General features: G+C 42.2%; 1 long non-coding RNA gene and 1 pseudogene across 1 annotated transcript; both read right to left on the bottom strand.

Moving 5' to 3' along the window:
• Positions 1 to 6,609: 6,609 nt before the first annotated feature.
• On the bottom strand, positions 6,610 to 7,699 carry LOC114708871 (annotated as a pseudogene).
• An 8,702-nt stretch (positions 7,700 to 16,401) lies between these two features.
• LOC114708859 lies at positions 16,402 to 17,369 on the bottom strand. The gene is made up of 2 exons (XR_003736858.2): positions 17,245 to 17,369; positions 16,402 to 16,674 (listed from the first exon to the last, which is right to left on the bottom strand). It is a non-coding gene; the product is annotated as an uncharacterized LOC114708859 (long non-coding RNA).
• Positions 17,370 to 23,576: the final 6,207 nt, after the last annotated feature.

The following is a 23,576-nucleotide window of genomic DNA, read 5'->3' as shown; positions in this document are numbered from 1 at the left end:
GCATGGTGGCACACACCTTTAATCCCAGCACTTGAGATCTCATGTCTTTGCTTGGGAAGGACACACCCCTTTAGTCCCAGGAAGTGATGGCAGGAAGCAGAAAGGTATATAAAGTATGAGGACCAAGAACTAGAGGCTTTTAAGCTTTTAGACTTTTAGCAGCAGTTTAACTAAGACCCTTTTGGGTGAGGACTCAGAGGCTCTTGGGCTGAGGATTTCCTAGAAGGCTTTTTAGTAGCAGTTCAGCTGAGATCCATTCCAGTGAGGACTCAGAAGCTTTCAGTCTGAGGAAACAAGGTCAGCTGAGGAGTTAGTGAGGTAAGGTTGGCTGTGGCTTGTTCTATTTCTCTGATCTTTCAGAAATCACCCCAATATCTGGCTTGAGGGTCTTTTTTTTTTTTTTTTTTTTTTTTTTTTATTAATAAGACCATTTAGCAATTCGTCTTACATTAACATAAGCTCCTGGGGGCCTAGTTCAAAGGAGCCTCAGCCTCAATAATCCTCCATAGCTAGGATTGGTTTGTGTTTCGGGGCAGCTACCTCTTTCCAGCATGAACATTCATTTTTCCAATAACCCATTTCTGTGCAGTAGGCATATTGGACCTTTTGTAAAGGTCTCCTCTTTTTTTTTTATCCTGGTGTACATGGATTGAAAATGGCTGGGGCTTATAGGGCAGCTATGGTGGCATGCCCAGTCTTTTTAATCAGAAGATCTTCTTTGCTGTCTCTGCCGTCAAACACTTTCTGGGTTATTTGTAATAGTTCTGACCTGTTCTTTCCTGCAAACCCATCCATCTTTTGTATCTTCCTATGTATGTCAGTGCGGGCAGAGTTTTTCTTTGGGACTGCCAGTTACCCAAATAACCACATAGAGACTTATTAATAATTATAAATGCTTGACCGATAGCTTAGGCTTGTTACTAACTAAATTTACAACTTAAATTAACCTATATTTCTTACCCATGTCCTACCAAGTGGTGGTACCTTTTTTCAGCACAGCATGCTCATCTCCTGCTTCTTCTGTGTCTGGCTGGCAACTCCACCTTCATTCTTCTCAGCGTCCTTTCAGTCTGTCTCTCTTCCCTAACCTCTTCCTGCCTAGCTATTTACCAATTGGTTCTTTATTAAACCAATGAGAGTAATACATATTCACAGTGTACAAAAGGATTAGTCCACAGCATATCGGGGCCAATCATGAAACAAAGGCCAGGTTAATTGCCTTGAGATTTGCTGGGTCCTCTGGGTCTATAGGAGTGGGTGATAGGTGTCCAGGAGGTGCTCCAGAAAAGCTGAAGGTGACTCACATCTGCTACCTTAGCCAGGTTAGTGGGCTTTGGGGCTGCCCATTTTCATCCCTCCTAGCAGAATCTGGTGGTATTCATTGAACGATCTCCTACCTCTTTCTGTGTTATAGTACCACTGGGGTCTCCTTCTTGGCAGAGCGTGATCAATTTCTCTGCCCCCTGGTCATCAGCATTGAAACTATTCCAGGGAGTGCTTCAGTTATTTTCATGAGAATTGGTTTCTTTTCTTCGGCAGTGAAGAGGGTATGGAGAATATGCTGACAGTTGTCCCACATGGGTAGATGATTGAAAAAGATATAATCAATTTGAGAAACCAAGGAATTAGGGTTAATGATGAAAGGGGATTTCTGGTTCTTCTAGTTGTAGAGATCTGTGATGGAGAAAGGGACATACAGGTAGCGACTGTAGGAATGGCCATAGGGGAGCAAGGAGTGAAGGAGGAGTCAGGAGGGCCATATGGGACTCCCTGGCAGGTGTGAGGAGAAACGACGGGGAAGTAGAGAAGGGTGGGGAGATGAAAGGCAGAAGTAGGAAAGAAGTATATGGTGGAGTAGGGGTAGGTGCAGACAAGGGGGCAGAGTAGGCCTTGGAGGTAGGGACTGAGGTGGCAAAGGTGGATGCTGAGGTGAGGAGAGGAGAAGAGGTTAAAGATGGTATACAGAGGAAGGAAGATTCTTCCTCTTGTGAGTCCTGCAGAACAGTTTTCAGAGGCGGGTTGCTGGTTTTTGCTACAGACCCTCAAAGGGTCAGTCTGCCAACTAGGGCTTGGCCACCTTGCTGATGTGAACCATACAAACCTTCTTCCAGGGGGGTGGGTTGGAAGTTGCTTTAGCCCAAGGCAAGACATATCCAAACTGATCTGACTGGCCAGGCTTACTGAGGGTGCCATTAACCATTGCCCAGGCTGAGAATGAGAAATACCCTGGGAGAGCCAGTCAAACCCAAATGTGGGCCAAGCAGTTTCACAGGATGTTCAGAGGTGATGCTTGGTGATAGGATAATCATAATCTTCCTTAGCTATGGGGGGCAGGGGTAAAGTTTATCAAAATTCCTTAGAATATAGGTTAGAGGGCTGTTAGGCTTGCTAATCTTACTACCCATACTGCCCATCAGTTCAGTTGCCCCAAGTCCAAAATAAACCAATTAACACAGAAAGTGCAAAAGACAGAAAGAGGACAGTAAACATGAAGCCAAAGACAAGACAAACAGGACATAAAACCAAATCGAGAACCTCAGATGGGTGGTGTGACATCTTGCTTGTTGCCCTGGACAGAATATTGGGGTCCCCTCGGACCCCCTCAACATCCCAAATCGGTATCCTACAAAACAGAACCAGACTATAACTCACCAGGAGGCCTCCATAAACACTTACTGCTTTTCTCAACATGAAAGTTCACTCCATAGTTGCGAACTGAAGGCAATCTTGGAGCCTTAGATCATCTCAAGGCATGTGCCTCCTGAGGCAGCCACCTCTAGCCCCCCGGGGGTTTTGGAGCAAATGTCCAAGTTTAGAATTTGGGTGGGTGGTCTGAATCTCACTGGGACTCTCCAGAAAATGTTAATCCCAAAGGCAAGAATAAGAACTCTGTCACAATTTGAACCAAATTTGAGGCAAGCTTGATTTTTTATTGGGGTGCACCCAAGAGCTGGCTAGCTATTGATTGCCCCCTTAGTTGGGTTAAAGAGAGCAATCCAGAGGGCTGGAGAGATGGCTCAGAGGTTAAGAGCACTGAATGCTCTTCCAGAGGTCCCGAGTTCAATTCCCAGCACCCACATGGTGGCTCACAACCATCTGCAGTGAGATCTGGCACCTTCTTCTGTATACATAATAAATAAATAAATCTTTAAAAAAAAAGAGAGAGAGAGCAATCCAGAATCCATCTCTTGGGCCCCTTTTAAGGAGTAAAATCATGAGTAGTTTTACAGAAGAGAGACAATGGGGCAATAAGGAAATACAAAAAATCATGAGTAGTTTTACAGAAGAGAGACAATGGGGCAATAAGGAAATACAAAAAAGTCTTTTAAAAAAATCATGTGATAGGGAGGGTTCAGGGATGTCAGGGAGGGTGTGGAGGATATTCTCAAAAACAAATCAAGGTCATGGGTTGGGAAAGGTCAGGTTCCAGGAAACAGAGCAACTCAACTCTTCTTTTTTCTCCAGAGCTTAAAATTTTCTAGTTTATTTCTAATAACCAACACTTGGTGGTTGACTCAGGTTTTATTTGCATTTGTCTACAGTATCATTTCCTTGTGAAATGAACTAGTACAGCTCAATTAACCCAAATCAAATCATAATCATCTGAACTGTTTGCAAACTCCCATGAGCTAAATTTTAATCTTGTGTTTGCCTAGTACAGCCCAAGTTTTAAACACAGAAAGCACGAGAACAAACCAAGGCCAACATGTCGGATCTAGAAGATCTGGGCAACTCAGGAAGTCGACTTTCTGAAAAGTCTGAGGCACAATTACAGGAGAGTAAGAGTTCGTGTACAACCTTCAGTAAAATAAGACAAAAAACACAGGAAAGATTGTAAAAATGTTATGAAAATATTTCTACATACAATATTTTGTTTTCATCTTTAGATCAGCTGACGTGAAAAACACTCACTTTAAAAGCTGATCTCTCATCAGCTTTACACTACTTTTAATTCGAGAGGATATTCGCAATTGCAGGAGTAAGTTATCCATCTTATTTCAAAATGTCTATCTGAAATAAAAGTTTGAGAAATATGAATATCCTTTAAATCTAGTTACCAGATATTGTACTTAATTGATAAAGGTTTTTAAAAAGCATAAATCATAGTTAATGAGCAAACTGAAGAAAGCATTTGAAGCCTATTTCTCGGTGACAGGCTGACAGAGACATGAATTTAACATTTGCCTGAGATGTCTGATTTTTCAACACTGTAGATATCTAAGTAACAGAAGAATTCTTATTTCTGCATAATTTAAGCACAATCTTTTTCTTTTTTTTTTTCTCACCTGAGAAAACATATGGCTTAAAATGCTTTCAGAGCTTTATTTCTAAAATTAAAATCTGGTCACTTGAGATTCATTTTGTTCTCTGGTTTAAAAGTTAAAAGGTTTCTTCTAACAGTCTCTCCAGCAGCAAAGCAAGGTATACGAGGGGCCGGCAGTTGTGCTGGGGCTCCTTGTTACAGGAATTGTTTTCCTGTTTCTCCCTCTAGTATTTGTCTGCTCCAGTTTAAATAGGTGAAGCATTCTAAGATGTTTAGTAGGCAGATCAAGCAACTTAACCCTTATAGTAACAGAAACTTGTTTTTAACAATACAGCATAATGGCTCCTGCCTTCAAAATGGAGCCAAACAGGTTCTTCACAGTGTGTTGACAGCTTCAGATGAGCTTTTGTTGGAAGCTCAGCTGTTCCCCTTAGAGCTCCTGTTGGAAGTAATGTTGGTTCTCCCATGGAGGGATCTGTCTGCAAAGGGATTTACCTCACAGCTGCAGATTTTCTGAGAATCTGCAAGTACCAATCAGCAGTACCATGGGCTACTAGAGCAATTTGTGGTACTTCAGTACCCAGGGGACTGTGTTGATAACTAGCCTCCTGTCACAACTCAGGGAAGCAAATAGCCATGGGTCATCTGAGGCCCAATCCAAAGGGTACATACTGTCTTCGTGTTCCTCAAAAGTAGCAATAATATTGTCCTGCAAGGGCTCCTAACTCTTCTCAGCATGGTGCTCTGGGAGGGGGGTCTAATGACATTATTATCCACCAACTGGTCGAAGGGCTCTGAGGAGATGGATATATTGGTGAAATCATTAAGGGTACTCCACGTAGTTAAAAGGGAGGTTTATTTTGTGGGGTGACTTACAAGTGAAGGGATAGGTTACAGGGTCTGGACAACGTGTAGCGCAGCCCGGTGGTGTTCTCTGAAGAACTCTGCTCAGTCTACCTCCAGCGTCCAGGGTCCAGGAACCAAGAGAACCTGCGCATCTAGATCTCAGGTCTTTAGGGTCCTTTCTTGGCCCCACCTTGTAGGCATGACAGTTACCAAAGCCTCAATGGGGGTTGGAACTTCCAGATCAAGGCTGGAATGGCTACCCACTACATCTCCCCCTTTGTCTAAATAAGAAGGTTCTAACCTAATACCAGACTATATACAAAGGAATGGTTATCAAATATTGTCCAGGAGTAATGAATGAGGGATAATGACCTAGATAAGATGGAACTACAATCAATATGAACAATATCAAGCAAGAAACATATACTAAAATCCAGAGAAGTCTAGAGCGTAGGTAAATGGCATGTTACAAAGATCATTTCAAAAGGTATCCTATCCTAAAGAACCTGAATCTAATACTTCATATGTTCTATCTAAGAATATATATAGAGTTGTAACTATAACTGCTAGTCTTCAATCCCATCAAAGACCTGAGAAGGAATATAATGGTACTTGAGAAATGGTAGATGGATGTAAGCAACTTTTGGAAATCTTGCAAGAGTAGTCAGAGACAGCTGGCAGCCTGGACAGTCACCTAATGTTTCTCAGCATTGTTGATGCATTCAAATTGGCTATAGGCCTGGAGTATCTGACAGACCATCTTCAGAAGCAGGAATTCTGAAAGACCATCTTATCCTGTCTTGGCAGAGTTCAGAAGTCACTTTTCCTTGTGTCCCGCTTGTCCAGAAGGACAGCACTCGTATTGTCAGCAGTTGAGGCAGGGGCAGTTCTTTGCCCAATAGGCCATTTTGTGCCAAGAAGACAAACTTCCAAATGGAAATGTCTTAGAAGCCTAACTTTCTCTCAGGATCAAATTGGTGCTGCCAGGAGCAATTGTGTCTCACGTCAACAGAATTCTAAGTTATTTAAATGCCATATTCTCTAGGTCTATGAAGTGTTTGAAGATTATCTGTCCATCCAACCTATGTATCTGTAAATCTGGATAATCTAACTAATGTAACTATAGAGATGACAAGCACAGGTGACTATAAATCTATAAGTCTTATCTACCGAAATAACCTAAGGACTAAGGCTTCATGTAAACAAGGTAAACAGTCTATAAGCAAATGTATGGTAAAGGATGATGACTTCAAAATTGTGACAATACACAAGATATTTATAACAGAGGTAGGAATGTATAGTGCGATAAGCAATATGACAATAATCTTAAATATATATCAATATACAGAATATCCTAAACAGAACATACATACAGTATGACAGATATAAATTTACATTTGTATCAATATACAAATATTTCAAATAAGAGTAGAAATACATATACATTATAATAAATATAGTTCTGTATTTGTATCAATATACAAATTATCTTAAACAGGAATATAAAAATAGTTTACATTTGTATCAACATGGATACCTTGTTGAACAGGAAGACACTGCTGCCAGTAAGGATCAGCTGCTGATGAGAATGATGGTAGCAGATGAGAGTGATCCCCTAGGTGGGCTAGGTGACATTCTGTATGTTGTAGAATCACTTTGTAGTCATTTCTGCAGATGGTGAGAGAATACTGCCTGCTGGCACTGAAGTCAAGGTCAACACACCAGCTGCCAGTAGATGTTCTCTAAGCAGTATATCTGGCTCATATTCCATGTGTCCCAGACCCTCAGGGTAGTGTTACTTGCTTTGGCCACCTGGTAGTCATATGGGCTCCAATGCACTGCAGTGAATGAACTTCAGCTGTCCCCTTCCTTCTAATACTGTTAATTTGGCCAGCACTGCCTGGCTTGAACTTGCTTGGAAGGCCTACAGGAGAATGTGGCTGTCAGCCAGAGAACTGACTTTCTTCCCATCATCCATCAGCTGCCACATGGAGCAGGCACATTGCAATGGGGCACTGTTGTCAATGTGACAGAACAGTTCCAATTGCACAGTGCTTGCAATGTCATTGGTCATCCTTCACATGGCCACATATGTGTCTGGACTCCACTATCTGACATTGTGTTGTTTCGGGTGGCCAGCACACCTTTATCTGCTGGGCTGTCACTAACATGCCATATCTCACCTACTTGATGGAGAACATTTTTATTCAAATTATTTTCATCATCAAAATTTATGATGAGGTAGTGTAGCCATATCTGATGGGAATGGCAAAAATCATAAAGCCGGCACAGCTGAGTGGCAAAGATCCAGCAAAGCTGAGCGACATGACCGATGCCATGACCATCTTTCACTTTTGGTTTTGATCTCCGCATGTTGCATGCTTGAGGGGCTTTTATTATTTGTACAACTTAGGGATATTGGATTGGTAGGAAATTTCTTATGAATCATTTATGCCTTCTTCCAGGAGTACTGCTTCTAAGTCCTGAGCATACTACCCCTACCACTTTTAGAGAGATATCCTTATCTACTTGAAGGTCTTCCTTATGCCTCAGAGGTTGTGATGCACATAAAGAAGCCAGAGATCAGCCAGGAAGTAGTGGTACACACCTTTTACCCCAGCACTTGGGAGGCAAAGGCAGGCAGATCTTTGAGTTTGAGGTCTTTACCAGGCTCTGAGATATTCTTAAAACATCTGCCACCACTTACATAGGAACAAGATAATCAAAACAAAGTAAACTTAAAAAGGTCAATAAGATTCGGTGGGCTAGAGGAGCTGGCTGTAGATCAGATTGCCTCTTCCAACTATACATTCAGGCAATTACGTGGCACATACCACAACAAAGTTAGACTAGCTGAAGCTGTCTGTGCCCTACACAGGGCTTATATTGATGGGCAAAGAATGGTGTGGAAAGATGATATATGAATGAGGTGTCAATGTGATGCCCAGATCGTGGGGTCCCCCAAAAGACCACCATGGAGACTGAATCCCATATGCAAAAGCCAAGAGCCTTTATTTTCAAGCTCAGAGCTTGGGCTCTCTGTCTGAAGCAGCAATGAGAGGGCAGTGAGCCCAGAGACCAGGCCAGGTGGGGTTTTTATCATAGCAGAGGTTGGGGTGAGGGAATTTCCAGGGTTCAGGACCCTGATTGGCTGACATTTATCTAGAGATATAGGGAATGTTTGGAATGTTAGGTATTTCCCCTTAGATGCAGGCCTTCCTGGGTGAGGTCAGCTTATGACTTTTCCTGGGTCCAGGTGTTGCCTGCCAGAAGCTGTGTCTGGGACTCTAAACCTGTCATGGCAGCTGTGTAGTCAAGCTGTTTTGGGGTCCCCCACAGTCAGGACTTCCCTTTCTTAGAAAAGTTAACTTGTTAACTCCCACAAAGCCACTGTGGTATCATATCACCAAGGAACAAAAGAATGCCAAGATTAGACATATAAAGATATAAAATGTAAACATTATATTATGCTAGAAATTGAATAACTGCAGCAGCTTTGGCCTGAAGATTTTTGTTGGGCCTATTGACACTCTGACCATTAAGAGTTAATAATCCATTGCTCAGAACATGGAAATCTGCTTGGGCTGGCTTGGAGATTTTCTTTCTGTCTAGTGTTCTTGAAGCCTCACGAGCTGCCAGCCTGAGAATAGGCTGTCATATGCCTCTAGAGTTTTAAAAGTTGGGTTATGGGGGTTGATGAATAAAAGTGATTGTAAAAGATAACTGTTTTATCAAGGTTTATCAATGATGACTAAAAGATATGCAAGAGGAAGAGAAATACATTTCTGAAAACAGAAATGATATGGTCTGTTTTGGAACATCATGAATCTATCCCTGCATACTGAATTATGTATAAATAAAGAAGCACTCTGGCTGCTAGTCAGTCTGGCTGTGAGATTCTCCTGACCACCATGGCCTGGCTCAATTCTTCCCTCGCCTACTCCTTGCCTCCTTTCTGGAAGCTATCAACCACTGGCCCCCGGCAATGTGAATCTATCTGATTATTTGATTACACCCCAACCAAAAAAATAATGGCATCTGTTTCTGTAGTCTAGGGTGTTAGAGTATGTGCCTGGAACTCCAGCTCTTAGTTCATCAGTGTGAGTCCTCCATGATGTACCCACATCCTACTTCCCTAACACTGGGCCATAACTCATTCATCCATCCCCCCCTGCTGCCCCCAGAAATGGACTACCAGCCCCAGGCCAGCTCCCAGTTCGGTTCCAAGTCCAAGAGTCTTGATACCCAAGGTTTGGGAGCAGTAACACAAGCGGCCACTGTCAGTGATTGCTAACTGTAACTGCTACTATGAGTCACTGGTCACTGGCTACGGAGCACAGAGGCAGGGATAGTCAAGGCCCACAGCAATAAGCCTCTAACCATAGCACCTAATGCCACAAATCTCTGACTTGTAGAAATGGGAGCCATAATCCTGTTTTGCAGGACCCAGGGCTGCAATCCTCTGGGTCTGCTAGTCTAGCTCAAGGGCCCTTGATCCAGAATCACCAGCACTAAGATGACACCTATTCCTGACTTCCAACCAGATAAAGCAAAAGAAACCAGACAGAAACAAAACAAAAAACTCTTCAAGTGTTCTCCCTCACCCATCCCATATTATGTAGTTCTGGCTGTCCTGGAACTTACTATATAGATCAGGCTGGCCTGAAATTCAGAGATCTTCCTGCCTCTGCTTCCAAAGCATTGAGATTAAAGGTATGTGCCTGTTTTGGTCCTGGAGTTTCGAAAATAAAGGGGAGCAGACCACCAGGTCTATTAACCAGAAGCAAATTTTATTCCACTACTGTGGGGCACCAAAACTTCTAGCTAGCTAGGGCCACAGGCAAGTTAGGTGTGTGACCATGAGGGGAGGCCAGAACCCTCTTTTTATAGCAGAAAAATATATGCAGGATGGGGAGTTAAAGGAACTTTTACAATCTCGAGGTTAGGCCTTTAGGAGAATTACATTCTGAGATTTATGACTTCTGATTAACGGGTGTTAGTTCAAGATGTTTATGAAAGCCAATGGCTATCCTGACACAGCTGTTGGTCTGTCTTAATTCCTAAGCAGCCATTCTTCCCATAACTACAAGGAATGTATGGCAAAGGGTCATATAAGAGTGACTGCTAAAGGTTAACTTGTTAGCTGTGATACTCCTAGAACGTATGTATAAGCTATATGAATAGGCATACAACTTTTCCTTATTTTTGGGCTCTTCAGTGCCCCTATACCCAGCCAAAAACCACATTTATTTTTAGGTCATCTGATTATAAATTCAGTTTTACTTTCACAGGTCCTTTTATTTGTACCTAAGAAAATCATAGAGGATCCGGCCACTCCATCCAGCCAGATCCTGCACATCCTTCTCCAGGGCCTAATCTGGTAAATAGATGAAACTTTCTAAAAGATCATACTGAGTGAGGTAACCCAGATTCAGAAAGACAGACATCTCATGTTTTCTCTCTTCTGAGGCTCCTAGCTCCAAAACTTTAGATGTGAGTACACATGCTGGAGTAATTGCAAAACCCAGCAAATTAAAAAGAGACCATTGCTGTTGTGGGGGAGCAATAGAGGGAAGTAGCAGGGTACGAATAATCTGATGGGGTGTACTAGATAGTTTTATAACTTGACACAAGCTAAAGTTAAGTCAATTAAGAAAATGCCTCCACATCTGGCTATAGGCAAGTCTGTAGAGCATTTGCTTAATCAATGGTTGATGCGGGAGGGCCCAGCCCATTGTGGGTGGTGCTATCCCTGGGCTGGTAGTTCTGGGTTTGATAAGAAAGGAGGCTGAGTAAGCCAGGATGAGCAAGCCGGTAAGTAGCACTTCTCCATGACCTCTTCACCAGCTCCTGCCTCCAGGTTGCAGCCCTGCATGAGTTTCTGCCATCACTGCTTTTGATGATGAACTATTATGTGGAACTGTGAGGGAAATAACCCTTTTCTTCCCCAACTTGCTTTTGGTCATGGTGTTTCATAACAGCAATAGTAACTCTAACCAAGCCATGGGAAAATGGTTGTTAAGTAAATACTCAGTGAAACCAACAAACTAGACCACTTTATGAGTAAAATAAAGTTTATTTAGGGAACAAATGGCCAGGTTGTCTCCAAGGATCAAGGACAGCAGTCACAGAAAAAAGGCTTGTCAGTTTTGTTGGGAAGGCAGTAGTGGCAGGAGGCCCATGAGTCAGAGTAGCCAGGGGGTTAGAATGAGGACTCTGAACTGTTGCAGGCTTTTTGGGTTAATCAGGAACTAGATGCCCCTTTGGGGGCAGATCAGGGTGGTATTGACTTTCCTGGTAAACAGGAACCTACCTTACAAGATCTCTGGGGAATGTTGAGTTTAATTTTCTGTTTACCCAGTCAGAGCTCAGGTCATTATCTTAGGACACTGTCAGCAGCACTGCCATTTTTGGGGCTCACTGTGGTGATGTATTGTGTCCCTCAATATACTGTGTCCCCCAATAAAATTTATCTGAGGATCAGAGGAAAAAGTCAGCCACTATAGTAAACATAGAAGTTAGGCAATTGTAACACATGCCTTTAATCCTATCATTTGGGAGGCAGGGATCTGTCTGGATCTCTGTGAGTTCAAAGTCACACTGGGAACAGAGCCAAGCATGGTGACACATGCCTTTAATCCCAGTACTAACCATAGAGGCCTGGAGGTCTGTACAGATAGACAGGAAGTGACAGAGCTGGGCAGGAAGAGGAAGTGATGTAGCTGGACAGAGAGAGCAGATGAGATGTAGAACAGAAAGGCATATAGGTGTGGGTATACAGCAAGTGGGTCTCTTTGGAGACTAAGGTGTTGATGAGGTGAAGTTAGCTTGTGGCTTTTCCTATTTCTCTGATCTCTCAGGTTTTCACCCCTATATCTGGTTCCAGGCTTTTATTTAATAAGACCATTTAGCAATTTGTCTACAGCTCACTTAGGATCTAACAATGGGGGCTTTAATTAGATCAGGGGAACTAAATACAGGAGAGAAGAGGGTAAAATAACAGTAATGATGTCTGAAAAATTTATAAGGAATGACACTATTAACTAGCTACCTAAACAAACAAACCTATAATACATGTAAGTCTGTGTATAAATACACATATATAATTTAAATGAAACTTTCCAAGTGGGCTGACAATGGCCCCTCTAAGAACCAAAGACTAACAAAGATCCCAACACCAGGCATGAGAAGGCCTCTTCTGAGTTGTTGGTCAAGGCTGTTCAAAAGACTCAAAATATACAAATTATTTCTATTGTCCTTGGTCCCCTTACTCCCAGTGGTGGATGCCTATTGCAGAAGAAACCATTCACTTCAGACACAGGGCCCAGAGGTAACAGGTAATCTTGCCTGGTAACAGAAACCTAGCCAACTACCCAGGGCTCATAAAATTATGGATCTTTGAAGAGAATCTGTAACTACTACTTTACTAAGCCAGCATAATCCCTAACTACATTATAAATATTTGTCCTTATACCCACAGATAAATGTAGTTTTCACCACTCATCTAATAAATTTCTTTTTGTAACAGATGGAGATTATTACCAAAAATGTAGAATTTCTCTTTCTCCTTCCCTCCATTCCCTCGCCCCCCCCCCCAACCCTAAATAAACTTGCCAGTGGATGTTGCATGTCTGTCATGTGAGTAACTTTCCACTGTCTGCCATGCCCGCATGGCCTGTTCTCACCTGCAGTGGGGCACCTTGGTCCAAAACCCACCAAGGCCTCCCTAGTGCCATATTACAGTGAGGAAAAAAGATTCTAGGACCTAGAGGATTAGGGAGATTGCTATGAGATTGTGTCTTGTAGGGATGTCATAAACTATACCCATAAAAATACTGTTTAAACATGAGCTGAACAAGGACAACAATAATAGACATGCTAATGTGGATGGGGTAGGGGTGGAGTAGAGGAGGGTACCCCTGAGGCCTCAACCCTACACAAAAAATTATAGGCAACTACAGAATGCTAACATGGGAGAAATAGTCTGTCTCCTGTAAGGAAGAGCACACCATTTAGTTATCTAATACAAAATGGTCAGTCCTGAAAATACATATAAATAATATTATACAGACTGAGCAAGTTGTATTTATATATTTAGTAATATATAAGTATAAAATATACATACATGCATGTAAAATGATTTTTAAAAAGGCCATGAATCTGAAAGAGAGCTAGGAAGGATATGTAGGAGGATTAGGAGGGAGGAAAGGGGAAGGGGAAATGATGTAATTCTATTATAATATCAAAAAATAGAAGAAATAATTAAAAAGGGAAATGAAAACCACAGAATAACACCAGGAAATGATAGTCACAGGGCCCAAAATTCTACCTGCCAAATACATGGATACTAGAATATGGGGCAGGAAGATGTTTGGATGACAGGAGAATTACATCTTTATTTTTGTAAACATTTTTTCTAAAATGTGCTGTTTTCTTAAATCTTAGCAACAAACCCATAGTAATAGTGTATTAATGATAGCCCTGTCACCATAAAAATACATATTCATGTTACATCAGCACTGATGTATATAATTTTGAAATGTCATTTATGATTATCACATTCTAAATCATAGTCATTATTAGATTTTCTACTATAGCTTACTGTGCTTATAAGGAAAAATGCAGAGCTCAGAGCACAGCTCAGGTCAAGCATTTCCCAAACTTCCTCACGTCCCTGGGTTTAATCTTCAGTACCCCAGGAGAGTTAGGAGAAGAAATGTAAATGTATATTACCAGAGTACATGTCTCTTTGGTTTTAAGAATACTTTTAGTAACTTTCATATTGAGCTAATTTCTTTTATAATCTTATATAATTCATTTTATTCATTCAAAGGTATTTATTCTAAGCAGGGAACTGTGAACTGTACCAATACGCCAATCAAGTTTATGGTACAAAACTGTCTTGTCCAACACAGCAAAAGCTAAAACTTGGGAGTCCTGAAAAAGAAGAGCAATGATTACTCAGAAAGAGAGTCACACAGACTCCTTAGGTTTCTTTTGTGGAGAAAGGAGAACAACTTTATTTTATAGTCTGGTATTTAAAGGGCAGAGTAGAATTACTGGGAGTGTTGGGCTTTATCAGCTTTAGAGGTCATAGGGCTCAGAGCTACCTCATGACATATGTCTCCCCAAAGCTCAGGAAAGTATTTTCCTTCTGGCTCTTAGATTGCCTTGCAGCTTTCCATAGGACCAACAAGGGCAGGATTACCTAAATCACAGGTTGCCCTTGAATTTAGGTTTGCCCGTGATGAAAGCTTTACAGGCTGTCTGAATAGCATCCCTTTCCCCAAATAATTCCTTTCCTCAGTAGTTATCTTCTTAGTATGGCCTAAATTAGGTTACTAGAATTGTTACATCCCAACCAAATGAATGGAGAAAATGAAATTTCAGGACAATCCCTATCCTTAGGTATAATTTATATACAACATTTTATAATTCGACAATACAAAGCTAGCTGCAAGGGAGTCTTGAGGAATGTAATTTCTACTTTCAAAATGACTATGACTACAAGAAACTGGGCATGAAACAAGAGCAAGGGGATCTCTGTGAGCAAGCCTGGTCTACATACCAAGTTCCAGGCCATCCAGGGCTACATATTGATACCCTGCCCCTCTCCCCGCAAAGAAAAGAAGAGGAGGAAGAGGTTGTGGAGAAAACAGCACCGGGTACAACAGAGAAAAATGAAGGAAACTATCATTTTTCTTTCTATCTCAGCATCTTGAAGTGCTGGGATTGTACAAATGTACCACTATAACACCAGGATCCAATGTAATTTCTTACTATGAGAAATGATATCATATATTTTTCTAAAATATTGTTTGTAAGCTTAGGAAATAGGAAGGTTTTTTGTTTTGTTATTTTTGACTTTTGGTTTTTGGAGACAAGATACCAGGTTCAGTTCTTAGCACCCACATGACATTTCATAATCATAACTCCAGCTCCAGGAGATCTGGTGGCCTCTTCTGGCTTTGTCAGGCACCAGACACAGACACAGACACACACACACACACACACACACACACACACACACACACTCAAACACACACACAAGCACACGGTGCATTTATACACACGCAGGCAAAACAGCCATACCCATCAAATATAGACATACTGTAGCCCAGGCTGCACTAGAATTCACTATGTAGACCAAAATGACATCAAGCTTGCAGTTAGGCTCCTGCTTCTGTCTCCTGAGTGCTGAATTACAGCTATATGCCATTCTACCCAGCCTGGACTTCATTGTAATAGGACACCAACTTCTAAATTCCTGTCAATATTGACTCGGCTTTACCAAACCTAAACTTAAAATATCTATAATCCAAAGTATACACTGGTAAGGAGAAACGAGAAATGCCATCTTTTGTTTGTTTTCTGGCACAGGGTCTCTCTATTATGTAGCTCTGGCTGTCCTGGAACTCATGTCTTGAACTCACAGATATCCACCTGCATCTGCCTCCAGAGTGCTGGACTGATGGCTTGTGCCATCTATGGCTGACCTCCTGTTGTTGTAAAGATTTCTTTTTATTTGTGTGTGTGAGTGTATGTGACTGTCTGCAGAGGCCAGAGGCACCAGCTCCTCTTACAGGCAGTCGTGAGCTGCTGACATGGGTACTGAGAACTGACCTCGGTCCTCTGCAAGAGCAGCAAGTGCTTTTAACCTCTGAGCCACCTCTCCAGCTCCTTTGTTGTCGTTGTTTGCAGACAGTTTCATGGCTCAGATTGGCCTCCAACTAAATAGAAAAGGATGATGATGAATTTCTGACTCTCCTACGTCACAAGTGCTGTGCAGCCACTACTCCAGGTTTATTTTTGCTTGGGGTCAAACCCAAGGCTTCATGCATGCTAAGCAAGCACTCTATCAATGGCGCTTTAAGGTTCACAGCAGAGCAATAAGGAATTACTTTGAATTTGAACACCAAGTCTTCCCAGCACTGACAGTTTGGTTATGAAGAACTTATAAAGACGATCTAAGTAGGTACTCAAATTATGCTATAAGAAAGATAGCAGGCTGGGTATGGTAGTGCACAGCTTGCCTTTAATCCCAGAACTTGGGAGGTAGAGGCAGGCAGATCACCGTGGAAGAAAGAAGCAGTGACAAAAAAGAGCTGAACTCAAGCCAGACTGTCAGTACACCCCGCCATACCTGACTGGGGCAGTGTGACTGTCTATCGCTCTTGACTGGGTTCAGCTTTCTCTGCCAGTTACACAGTTAAAAAGCAGGAAAACTTTCAAGCTCAACAGGTAGCACTGGAGAAATCTCAGACACTGAAAAGAGGAGCAGACAGGACCAATAGTTTAGGAAGGGCTTTTATTGAGGGGCGAAGAAGCACACATGCAGCAAACACGCAGAGAAAAAGACTCCTCCTCAAAGTAGAAGGGGCACTTGGGGAGCTGGAATCCAGTTTCTTCTTGAGGGTTAGGGTTTTTTAAGTCTCTGAAGGGTCTTGCTCCCCTAATTTGGTGTTGATCCTTTGAAGAAAGACGGGATGGCTGGCTGGACAACTATTGTGAAAACATGTCCTGTTGGGGCTTTCAGCTTGTGGAGCCAGTCCCTCAGTAGGGGCCTGCAGGAAGGAGAAAAAGCTCACAGGGCCTTTGTTTTAAGATGCCAGGCTTCTGTCTCAGGTCAGGAGGGTGAGGAAAAACCATCCATCTCGGAAGTTTTCCACTTTATTATCCAGTCATGGCCCCTCTTCCTATCTGTCTGACTCCAATCCCTCAGTAGGTGGACTGCCTCCCTGGACTACTATCTTACACAGAATGAGCAAACCTCCTGGAGAGAAGGTGCAGGCATTGAGAGCTTGCTTCTCTTCCGCAGGACCAGGGTTTGGTTCCCAGTGTCCATGTCCCAGAGTGTGTACCTGTAACTTTAGCTTCTGGTGACACATTCTGGTCTACACACACACACACACACACACACACACACACACACACACACACACGGTTAACAATGCAGGGCACAGTAGCACATGTCTGTAATCTCAGGGAAGAACTGCCTCTAATTAGAGCAAGTCTGGGCTGCATTGTCTCAAGCAAACAAAAAGGTTAAATTACAAACAATGCTTGTGACCACGTTACTTTCCTAAGGAAAAAAGGACAGGACTCTGCTTTTAAAAGGGTACTGCGGTCCTTACCTGACTTTGCTGGAGCTTCACTCGCAGGAAGAAGAAAAAATAATGTACACCGAATCTCCTTTCCGGGAAGAAGAAGTCTGAGCCGGCAGCTGGAAAAATACTGGGCGGCCAGAACGAGGAGGCGGAGAAACGTGGACTGCGCAGCCGCCAGGACACACCAGCTCCGCCCTTCTTCCCAGCTGTGTTTTGTTCTGGACCTCTGGGTTCTCAAGGCAGTTGGGAACCACAAAGCCCTTCTGTAACCTTGAGACTAGGGGCCGTGCCCTCTGGTCAGTCCCTATAGACCTGGAGCGCCATTGCACAGCTTTGTGCCCCACGTCTGGGGAATTCTGATTTATAAAACCTCCTGCAGAGCTGTAGGCAGCCAGCACTGTCCTGAGAGGATGAATCTGGAGAGGTGAGTAAACTTTTATGACACATTCAGTTGTGATAAATCATAATATATGGCTCCCCTGTTGTAAAGTCACAGCCCAGGGCGATTTTCAACCTGTAGGGCTCAGGTTCTGAATCTCTTAGATTCTCCACAGGCCCCTCAACTCACGACTCCAAAATTAAGACATCTCACTTTCATTAATGAAAATCTATGATGTACAAGAGAAAAAAAAATCCCAAACTAAGAAAATGACAAGCTATGTTTCTTTATCTAAATTTACCATTTGAGGAATGCTCCTCAGATGCCTGGTCAAAATCTGAATTGGGGCCTGGCTCAGTTGTTAGGAGTTTTTACGTAGCCTGAGACCCTGGGAGCCATCCCTAATCCTAGCTAGCACTCAGGAGTGGATGGAAGAGGTTCAAGGTCATACTCAGCAAGTTAGAAGTCAGCCTTGGCTACATGACAACACCCAGTCTCAGAAAAAAACAAGAAAAGAAAAGCTGGACCCATCTAGGTGACTCCGTGTGCCAGGGCCACTGCCAAGCCTGACAACCTGAGTTCCCCAGAGCCCACAGGTGTCCTACTTTCACACCCCAGCACACACACACACACCACAATAAATAAATGTAATAAAAACTTTAGAAATCTGTGTTTAGGGGCTAGAGCAATGGCTTGGTGTCGTGTAGTGCTTGCAGAGCATCTGAGTTTGCCTCTCAGACCCACACAAGGTGTGCCTGTATTCCAGCTCGAGGGGATCCAGTGTCTCTGGCCCCCTTGAACATCTGCACGCATGCACACAGACACATACAGATGCACATAATTAAAAACAGAAATACCAGGAGCCGAGACATGGTGATCGGGAGAATCTTACAGCCTGAGTGACTAGTAGCTAGAGTGTTCTTTCTTTCTTTTTTTTTTTTTTCTCGACACAGGGATTCTCTGTGTAGTTTTGGTGCCTGTCCTGGATCTTGCTCTGTAGACCAGGGTGGCCTTGAACTGCCTGGCTCTGCCTCCAAAATCCTGGGATTAAAGGCGTGTACCACCGCCGCTGCCCAGTGCCAGAGTGCTTCTTTATTTATACAGAATTTAGTAAGCAGGGATAGATTCATGTTCCAAAAATAGATCATTATCATTTTTGTCTTTGAACATGTGTTTCACTTCCTCTTGCTCATCTTTAGTCATCATTGATAAACTGTGACAGAACAGAGTTATCTTTTCCAATCATTTCCCCTTAAGTTTTGACATCATTGATGAACAGAATTATCATTTTTACTCATGACCCCATAACACAATTTGTAAGAATCTAGAGGCATATGACAACCTGTTCTCAGGCTGGTAGTTCTGGTTGCTTCAAGGATGCTAGAGCAAAACAAGATTTCCAAGTCAGCCCAGGCAGGTTGCTATATCCCAAGCAGAGTATTATTAACTGTTATTAACTCTTAATGGTCAGAGTGTCCAAGAAAATTCCTCAGGCAAAAGCTGCTGCAGTTATTCAAATTTTGGCACAAAACAAGGTTTATATTTTATATCTTTATAGAATTTGTTTATATGTCTAATCCTGCATTCTGTTGTTCCTTAGTCCTAGGATACCACACTGAATCTGCATGTGCTAACTTTTCTAAGAAGGGAGGTCCTGACATCTCATTCTTTTATCGTCTTTCCACTGCATTCTTTGCTCATCATTATAAGTCTTTGTGTAGGGCAATCAGCTAATCTCTACCAGCCTCTGCCTTCCTGTGTGCTGGGATTGAAGGCATGCACTACCACGCCGGGCTCTAAGCTTTCCTTTAATTCCTTTTCACAAGTTGGAATCTCAGATGGGTGGCATCTTGCCCTGAGGTCACTACTCCTTTTATTTAACTTCTTAATCTGTTTATCTCCTTGGACACAGGATTTATCTCTATTTCACTTCATGGTGCCTCTTTTCTCAATCTGTATATTTTGTATTTTTTATTTGCTCAGCTTGCTCCTTTTCATTATAAATCTTCATTAGAGTTAACACTAATAACCACATGACAGAGTCTGTACTAGGCTGCTTTGAGATTTCCTCTGCCAATGGAATTAATCCAAAGCTCACTTTAACCTCAGGCAGACTTTTCAGACAAGGGAAAAGGCAGCCACATTCTTTACCAGAATATCACAAGAACAATCTCCAGGCAACAAACAATTTCTTCTCCTCTGAAACCTCTTGAGAACTTGTCCCCCACCTCTCCCCCACAGTTCAGATAACTCTTAGAACCACTGTCTTCTATGCTCCTACTAGTATGCCCCCATTAAGCAGTACTTAAAGCCTTCAACTGATTTTCTAATCTACAGTCCCTAAGTCCATAGTCATTCAAAGAAAAACATGGTCATGCCTATCACAGCAATATCCCAGTGTCTAGCACCAATTTCTGTCTTAGGGTTTCTATTGCTGTGAAGAGACACCATGACCATGGAAACACTTATAAAGGACAACATTTAATTGAGGTAACAGCTTACAGTTCAGAGGTTCAGTCCATTATCATCATGGCAGGAACATGCGGCATACAGGCAGACATGGTGCTGGCTACAACTTAACCAGAAGGCAACAGGAAGTGGACTGTGACACAAGGCACTATCTTTAGCATAGGGGAACTCAAAGCCTGCCCCAACAGTGACACACTTCCTCTAACAAAGCCACATTTCTTAATGAGATCAACTACCACATTCATAGAACCGTTGAGGAATGTGACCAGGGATGTAAATTGAATATGGTAACTCCATTTTGGTAACTTGGATGAACATATTCTTGCTGTGTAAAGTGCTAGTAACTGCAATGGAGAACTTGAGAAAAACAATTCTAGGAAGAAAAACAATGGGGAATATAGTCTCTTTGCAAAAGTCAGCCTTACCTCACTATTTCTGATAATTGTGTAATATGGCTTTGGTAATTATTTGCTTAGCTTGCAGCTGCAAGAAGGAAGCTGAGATGGCTAGTCTTGGTTGTCAACTTGACGACACCCAGAATTAACTAAAACCCAAAAATGGAGGGCACACCTGTGAGAGACTTTTGTTTAATTTGAAGTGTGAAGATCCACTTTTAAAAATGGAAGAGCTTTGGTCTCACAGGAAAACCAGTCTATAACCTGGGCTATAATTTCTGCTGGAAACCTATATAAAGACATGGGAGAAGGAAGCTTTTGCTCTTTGCCTGCTTGCTCTCGCCTTGCTAGCAAGTCCATTCCTTCACTGGCATTAGAGCCTTTTGCAGGAGCAAAACCAGCAGCCATCTTGAGAGTAGGCCTCCATCTTGAGGCATCTGTTGACCGGGGGGCTGAACTCAGGTAGGAATATGCTGATACAATAAAGTTAAAAACATACATGTCCTGGACCCAGCAAAACAGGATACAGGCAGTAAAAATTTAACAAAGACCAGATGTCTCTGCAGATGTATTGCATCCTGTCAGCATCTTGAGGTTTCTTTCAGACATCCTGTCAGCTATTAGTAATTTTGCACTTACATATTTTTTTGTTTTGTTTTGTTTTTGTTTTTTGAGACAGGGTTTCTCTGTGTAGTTTTGGTGCCTGTCCTGGATCTCTTGCTCTGTAGACTAGGCTGGCCTCAAACTCACAGAGATTCGCCTGGCTCTGCCTCCAGAGTGCTGGGATTAAAGGTGTACACCATCACCGTCCGGGGGAAATTTTGCACTTATAGCTCAACCAACAATTTCAAAGGATTACCTTATCCCTAGTTCCCTCATCCAATCCTGAAACGCCAAGACATGTAGCCCATTGCTTGTAAGCTTTTCCCCTATATAAACCCCTTGTAATGGTGCTTGGGACTTTTCTCCCCTACTCGATGTATTGGAGTGTTGGACGAGATCCTTTCCTGGGCTTGAATAAAGAAACCTTTTGTTCTTGCATTGGAAAGTTGGCTCTGTGGTGGTCTTGTTGGGGGACTCACGATGTGGGCGTAACACTACTTCTTCAGGATTCCAGCATATACTGAAGATCAGCTGAGACATACAGCCTCGTCATCTGAACAACTACTGAATTCTTGAACTTTCTGTTCACAGCCAACCATTGTTGGATTAGCTGGACCTCAGCCTGTAGGTCATTCTAATAAATCTCATATTCATTCTATAAGTTATATTACTCTAGAGAACCTTGATTAATACAGAAACTTTGGGGACTTTCCAGAAAGGATGTGGCTTTCTTGCTTAAATATGGACTTTGTTAAAGGCTTAGCATTACACTTAGGTCTTGAATACCTAGCTGTAGTCACCAGATGGCTGGAATAAAGACTTTCAATTGGCTCATAGATAGTGTCTGCGTGTTCTTCTCTGATTGGAACTTGCAGCTGTTATATCTGGCTGGGTAGACATTCCTGAACATGAAGAGGATTATGTATATAAAAATAATTGACCTCTCACTAAAACTAGTCTCAGTGCCTGAATTCAGCAGTTGGGGAAGGGGCAAGTACAAGGTTTGTTTTAAAAAAAAAGATAAGAATTTAATGTTCCTTAAACTGGTCATTAAATCTTCTTCCTTTGAGTGTATTGTTAATCCCACTGAATGAGAGTGGAAACCACTACCCAACTCCCTGAAGCTTACCTCATTTTTTTTGTTTATAAGGAGATAAAAGTTTTAGCTATATTAGCATTACCAATGTTTGTAATCTATACCGAAATCCAATTGTAGAAAAGTAGCCAACAGATGTCATACCTTGAGTCTTTGTTCATGCTTTTTAACCCAAAGCTTTTCCTTTTTTCCTCTGTCCAGAGAGCTGGACATATAAATTGGATAGAGATTTTTTTAGCATGATGAGAAGCACCTTTGTATCTATGCTTAGAAGACAACCAAAAGAAATTTAAAATCTTAAACTTGTGACTGATAATAGTAGTATTTTATCAGCTTATCAGTGCTCTACTGATTGATATTAAAACTTTGAACCTTCAAAATAGAGGGAGAAAGAAATTGGAAACATTTTTTTATTACCTTAGATTACTTTCTTATACCTTTACAACTTGCATTTACATACCTTAAAATACTAGCTTTCACATCCTCAGACACTTTCTTAGACCCTCAGAACTTACTTAAGTTTTCACATTTTCCATCTAACCATTTACTGGAGACACATAGTTATTACTGAGAACACTCATTGCAAAGCAAGTTCCTTTAAATCCCTGTCTTATTTTGCTCTCCTTTCTCTGTCACACAGGGCAGAGATTTTGGAGGAAACATTTATACAAACATGCTTGGGTCTAGAAAAGGAATCTATAACCCAACTCCACAACCAGCTATCCAATAAAGTGGAACAGCATGGAACAACTTTAATATTAGCCACACTCAAAAGACATCTGAATCCCTCCTAAGCTGAATCCAGTGACCAGAAAGCCTAGGGATAAATTCTGAGCCCTTGCCATCAGAGCAGCCATGGTAAGCAACATTACTGGAGAGGCTGGTCTGGCAGGGATAGAGAAAACCAACAAAACCAATAAACACAGAACCCAGAAAGCTCACATGCTCAAAGGAAATTTCTTAATGAGAAAGTTTCCAGGTGACAGCCTCCCATAAAGGGAGAACTGGGGCTGGGTTAGGCCAGGTGGGAGTTGGCTGAGGGGTTCCATGGCAAAGCTGGAATGAGTAGCAGGAGTACTGAAGGCTTCCAGTGGGCTAAAATTAGGTACCAGAGAGGGAGAAGGGGAGACTGGAGGGGCTGGAGGAAGAGAAGGAGCTTAAAGTTGAGGCCAACGAGGAGGAGGCTTCTCAGCTAGATTAGAAATGGTTTGTGCTTCATAGCTAGGAGTTAGGTGGGGGAACAGGAAGAAGAGAGAGAGGATTTGGAACAGAGATAAGAGGAAGTTGGGATATAGAGAATGGGGATCCTCTTCCCATTTCCTTGATCTGAAGGATCTGAGTACTATTGGGATCTAGGCTGTGGTTAAGCAGCCGTTTTGATCGGTGCCAAGCATAGAGGCTGGAGATTTTCTAAGAG

The sequence above is a fragment of the Peromyscus leucopus genome, chromosome 3 (assembly GCF_004664715.2).
Source record: "Peromyscus leucopus breed LL Stock chromosome 3, UCI_PerLeu_2.1, whole genome shotgun sequence".
Lineage (NCBI taxonomy): Eukaryota > Metazoa > Chordata > Mammalia > Rodentia > Cricetidae > Peromyscus > Peromyscus leucopus.
The sequence above is the reverse complement of the archived record's forward strand: the minus strand, read 5'-3'. Positions and strand labels throughout refer to the sequence as shown.